Below are 6,037 nucleotides of genomic sequence, written 5' to 3'. Positions count from 1 at the left end.
TTTTTAAACTATACAGAATGAACACCTTTTGGGCCAGCTGGAAAAACCTATCGGAACAAATATGTCTTTAGTTGTGTCTCAAAAGTAGAAACTGGCTGGCGCTGTGGGTTAAACCACAGAGCCTAGGACTTGCCGATCAGAAGGTTGGCAGTTCAAATCTCCGCGATGGTGAGCTCCCGTTGCTCGGTCCCTGCTCCTGCCAACCTAGCAGTTCAAAAGCACGTCAAAGTGCAAGTAGATAAATAGGTACCGCTCCGGCAGGAAGGTAAACGGCGTTTCTGTGTGCTGCTCTGGTTCGCCAGAAGTGGCTTAGTCATGCTGGCCACATGACCCGGAAGCTGTACGCCGGCTCCCTCGGCCAATAAAGCGAGATGAGCGCCGCAACCCCAGAGTCAGTCATGACTGGACCTAATGGTCAGGGGTCCCTTTACCTTTTTTACTGAGTCTCAGCAGGGATGCTGCCCCCTGGAACCAGCCCTGCCGCACGGAAAGCCATGCTCCTAAGTTGTTACAGAGTTGGCTCCTGATATTTTAGGAGCTTCCAAACGAAACTCCACTGTACAAAAGAGTAATCTATGTTTACTCAGAAGTATGTTTACTATGCAGTTCAGGCTTTACCTGCAAGCAAGTGTTCAAACTATTGCACCTCCTTCCCAGCCACCAGGTGTCACCTATGTTACACAGGAGAGAAGAACAGAATTTAGAAAAAAAATAAATCTAGCTCCTTTTTATCTTATCTGCATTTTGCATTCAGGTGTAAATGTTTGTGTGAAAGAGTTGTTGAGCTTTTTGGGAGGGGGGCAAACTTCTGAAATTTTAAAGCACTTTTTCTGCAAAAACAACAATTTCGGAATGAGTTGCCATTTGTCTGGGTTTTCCCAGATGTTTTGCCGATTGCTGAGAATTCGAGGGTCAAATCCTGTATACGTCTGGGGCGTTTGGCAGCCCTAGTGTAGCTCAGCTGTTGTGTGTGCATATGGGGATACTGTAGACTCATTGACTTTGTGCATAACTATGAGTTTGACTTCCAAAACATTTGGAAACCAAAGTGCGGCTTCTGGTTGGTTGCAGGAAGCGGAAGCCCCGTTAGACATTCGGCTTCCAAAAATAGTTCGCAAACTGGAGTAGCCAAAACGTTCCAGAACTCAGCTGTTTGAAAACCAAGGTACAACTGTACTGCTCATCTGTGTACATAAGTACACAGATTGTTCCCTCACTGAGTGTAACGTGGAGTTCCCTACAAAGGAGAAAGATTGAGGAAACGGCAACCAAGAAGAAACGGAAATTGCACTTGGAATAGGGGCAGAGTAGAGAAAGTTGAGCAGGCTTGTTCTGTAAAAACCAAAAGTCTGATTTTAGATCCCTTTTGACTGACTTTTTGTACAATAGACTCATCCTCTGAACTGACCAAAAAATACCAGGTCCTGACTCTGTCTCCTGTCTAAGGGAGCTTCATATTGTAAGTTGTCATTCAGATCTCAAAATGGGGGACTGGCAACAGTCTACTTTTTTACAAAAAGCTTACAGGATTCCTACCACCACCACCCTACCCCAGAAGGATAAAACTGCATTAATTTGTGTGGATGCTCCAAAAAAAATTGATGAAATGCTTGTCTGAGCACCCACCCCACAATAAATCCTTCTCTGAAAACATTGCAAGATCTGTTCAGGGTTGACTTTGCAGTATAACTCATAGGCATCCCATCCAAGGCTCTGCCTAGGGACCAGAATCTGTTATTTCCAGATTTGGCATCCCTGGGAATGACTATCCCTCTCATAGACCAAACCTACCAGAAAGCCTGTAATAATTGTAGACGTTCCAGTGTGCTGTTTTGCTAGCAGATGATTCCCTCTGCTTGTGATTTAGTCTCCCAAAGGATCAACATACCAAACAAATGTAACAACGATATTCTAAATAAGTGCCATTAGCAAGTCTGTGAAGCAGCATCAAACTGCCAGTGTTTATTCCTGTGGGTCATTTTTGCTGAAAGTTGAATTAGCGTATGAGGTAACTGAACCAAAACAAGTGCTTTTAGCTTTGGAAACTGTGGAAGGTAGGGCTTGCATATTACTTGACAAGTGCTAACATCAAACTAAATTGAAGCCATTTAGAGGAACAAACCCAAAGATGAATTTCCCCATGGGAGAATAGCAGCTTGGTGATGTTCCTGTTTAAAAGTCTGCTGACTCATTTGCGAAGTTGGGCTGAGGGAATCCAGATTGGAAGGGTTTGGAATATGTACTCTCAGCAGCCAGAAACATCATAGCCAGACACTGGAGAGACCTGTCAGGAAATAGACCGATGGTATCAAATAGTATGGGAAACAGCCTTATGAGAAAAACGAACGAACAAACTGAAACTGACATGGGGGCAAATAGAAGAAGATGCCCTTCCTCTTTATCACATACTTACTTGGAAAATCAATACAACCCAGGTGGTTAAGAAAGCCCAACAGACACTCCATCTCCTCAGAGTATTGTGAAAGAACGACGTCAATCAGCATTTGATTATCTCCTTCTACCGGTCCACAATAGAAAGTGTTCTTTCATACTACATCACGGTGTGGTACGCTGGGTTGACATCAACTGATAGGAAGTGCCTACAGAGGGTGGTGAATACAGCACAAGATATTATGGGCTGTCCCGTGAATCCGCTGGATGACATCGTGGAAGAACGTTGCCTCAGAAGAGTGAGGAAAATTATCAGGGATGATTCACACCCTGGCCGGCACTTTCTTGATCACCTGCCCTCGGGCAGAAGATATAGATATGATTAGTTGCACCAACAGGGTAAAGAACAGCTTCTATCCGTGGGCTGTTAGGCTGATGAATGAAAAGATAACAACAGGGCAACTGACTTTCGGGTTTGGTGTGTGTGTGTCAGTAAACGGGTATTAAGACTAAGAGAGCTGAGTGGGGGGTGCTCGTGTAATCTCACTGTATACAAGTTGTGCAAGTGACAATAAAGTATTTCAATTCAATACATAGCCCAACAAGACAACAAGGACCCACCAATAGCATTTGAATCAATCTGGTTAACCTGATCCAAACACACACACACCACTCACACATGAAAAAAAAAATCACTACAGCCAATCAAAGACAACCAACCACACCTTAGGGCAGTGATGGTCAAACTTGGCCCTCCAGCTGTTTTGGGACTACAACTCCTATAATCCCTAGCTAACAGGGATGATGGGAACTGTAGTCCCAAAATAGCTAGAGGGCCAAGTTTGGCCATCACTGCCCTAGGCCAACCCCAACCTCTCTCACCACCAAAGGAATGCAAGCGAATAGTAAAGAGAACCCGCACAAACGACACTGACACAAAACCCCACACATGCACTAAGTAGAAGAATAGAAGCACTGATACCCGACCCCACCCCACTCACCATTCCCCCCTCCACCTCTTTCCCCCTTTTCTTCCTAATGTAACACTAATGTCTCAACAAATGAAACTGATCTGTGGAAAATGTAACTCGAAAAAAGAGACATAGATTTCCTGTTTTACAGAAGTATGTGCAATATCTATCTATCTATCTATCTATCTATCTATCTATCTATCTATCTGCTGGCTCTCCTCAGGGTGCTTTCATATTTTTAAAAGTGGTTTCGTGCATCCCTCAGGCCCAACACATTAGTAAGTTAACTTTTTTAAAAATACGTATTTTTTAATTGATTTTTCAATATTCCAATAACAGCCTCATTGTAACAATACCAATTCTATCCAATTAATACAATTATTAATCCCAATTATTCAAACGCCAAAATTATACAATTTAATTAAACTGGCCCCCTTGCATGCTAGAGTTGATGAGTTCATTCTTCTACATTTTTTCTGCGTTCCAAAATTTTAATAATTTCCATTACATTCTATTCATATATAATAATCCCTTATATAACAGCTACAATCTTGTAATTTCAACTCGTGTTGGCATAATAGGTAATTTATAACGTTTCTTTTTTTTATAATAATTTTTATTCGTTTTTCAAACAGATAACAAAAGCAACACAAAACAACACAATTTCCAACTCATCGTTTCATACCCTTCTTTCTTTTGACTTCCCCATACCTCCCCATCCCTGCATCCTTGTTTAATGGTTCTTTAGCAACCCTTAGGTCCATTATCTTAATTCCCTTTCATAAAAGTTCCTTTAGTTTTTTTGATTACTGCTGCAATTTCTTTACCTCTTATCCCCTGACATCTCAACATTCATCAATTTTACAATTGTTCTTAAGATATATTTTAAATTTCTTCCAGTCCTCTTCCACTGTCTCTTTCCCCTGGTCACGGATTCTGCCCGTCATCTCGGCCAGTCCCATAAAGTCAATCACCTTTGTTTGCCATTCTTCCAGAGTAGGTAGTTCTTGCGTCTTCCAATACTTTGCCAGTAGAATTCTTGCTGCTGTTGTGGCGTACATAAAAAAAGTCCTATCCTTTCTTAACACCACTTGGCCAACCATGCCCAAAAGGAAAGCCTCTGGTTTCTTAGGAAAAGTCCACTTAAGGACCTTCTTAATTTCATTATAGATCATTTCCCAGAAAGCTTTAACCTTTGGGCAGGTCCACCAAAGATGGTAGAAGGTGCCTTCAGTCTCATTACATTTCCAACACTTATTATTAGGCAAATGGTAAATTTTTGCAAGCTTGACTGGGGTCATGTACCACCGATAGATCATTTTCATAATATTTTCTTTTAAAGCATTACATGCAGTAAATTTGATACCGGTGGTCCATAACTGTTCCCAGTCAGCAAACATAATATCATGACCAATATCTTGTGCCCATTTAATCATTGCTGATTTCACCGTTTCATCCTGTGTATTCCATTTCAACAGCAAGTTGTACATTTTTGATAAGTTCTTAGTATTGGATTCCAACAGTTCTGTTTCTAATTTTGACTTCTCTTTCTGAAATCCTATTTTCCTGTCCTGTTTAAATGTTTCATTTATCTGATGGTAATGCAACCAATCTCGAACCTTAGGCTTTAATTTCTCATAACTCTGCAGTTTCACCCTTTCACCATCATATTCTAAAATCTCATAATATTTTGGCCATTTAGAGTCCATATTAAGCTTTTTAACTTCCCTAGCTTCCATTGGTGACACCCACCTGGGGGTTTTACTTTCCAGCAGATCTTTATATCTAATCCAAACATTATACAATGCTTTCCTTACAATATGGTTTTTAAAACTTTTATACACCTTTACCTTGTCATACCATAAGTATGCATGCCAACCAAAGTTATTGTCATATCCTTCCAGGTCCAAAATGTCAGTGTTCTCAAGAAGTAGCCAGTGTTTTAACCAGCAGAAAGCTGCCGATTCATAATAGAGTCTTAAGTCCGGCAGGGCAAACCCCCCTGGTAATTTATAACGTTTCAAGTGAGGAACTTTAGCTGTAATCCTTATTCTTTCCTGTGTGTGGCAATTTCCCCCATGGTGTTTTCCCATTCATATATGGTGTATCTTATAATCCTGCAACTGTTGATGGTTCCTGTCATGTCTCAGGAGAAGCTGTTATCTCACAGTTTCCAAAAGTCACAGCATCACTTCGTCCAGTGATTCAGCTTCCAGTAAACAAGCCGTCTTTGCCATTTTTCCAGCCTAGGAAGAACGGTCTGAATCCAGACTGCAGATAGTTAATCCAAAAACTTCTATTCTCCCAGCTAGTCGACTCCTTTCCTCCTTGCCGCTGATTTATGGCCATTTATCCTTATCTAAAACACATTCCTTTGGGGATAATGGAGGTTAGGGAGGATTTTGCTCTATATTTTAAAAGCACAGCATTTCTTTTCTTTTTTTTAATGAATGTTTATTAAGGTTTTACATAATAAAACAAATATCACAATCAGAGAAAAAAGAAAAGAAAAAGACAATCAAAAATAGCACAAACCAAAAATGGCAAAAACAACAAAGAAAACAGAAAAAAAATATTCCTTACTTACTATCTTTATAACCCTCTTTCCTGACTTCCTCTCATCTCCCTTTTCTGTGTTCCCCTTTACACAATCAAATTCAGCAATTTCCTACCCT

This window comes from Podarcis cretensis (assembly GCF_951804945.1).
Source record: "Podarcis cretensis genome assembly, chromosome: 11".
NCBI classification, from domain to species: Eukaryota; Metazoa; Chordata; class Lepidosauria; order Squamata; family Lacertidae; genus Podarcis; species Podarcis cretensis.
The sequence above is the reverse complement of the archived record's forward strand: the minus strand, read 5'-3'. Positions refer to the sequence as shown.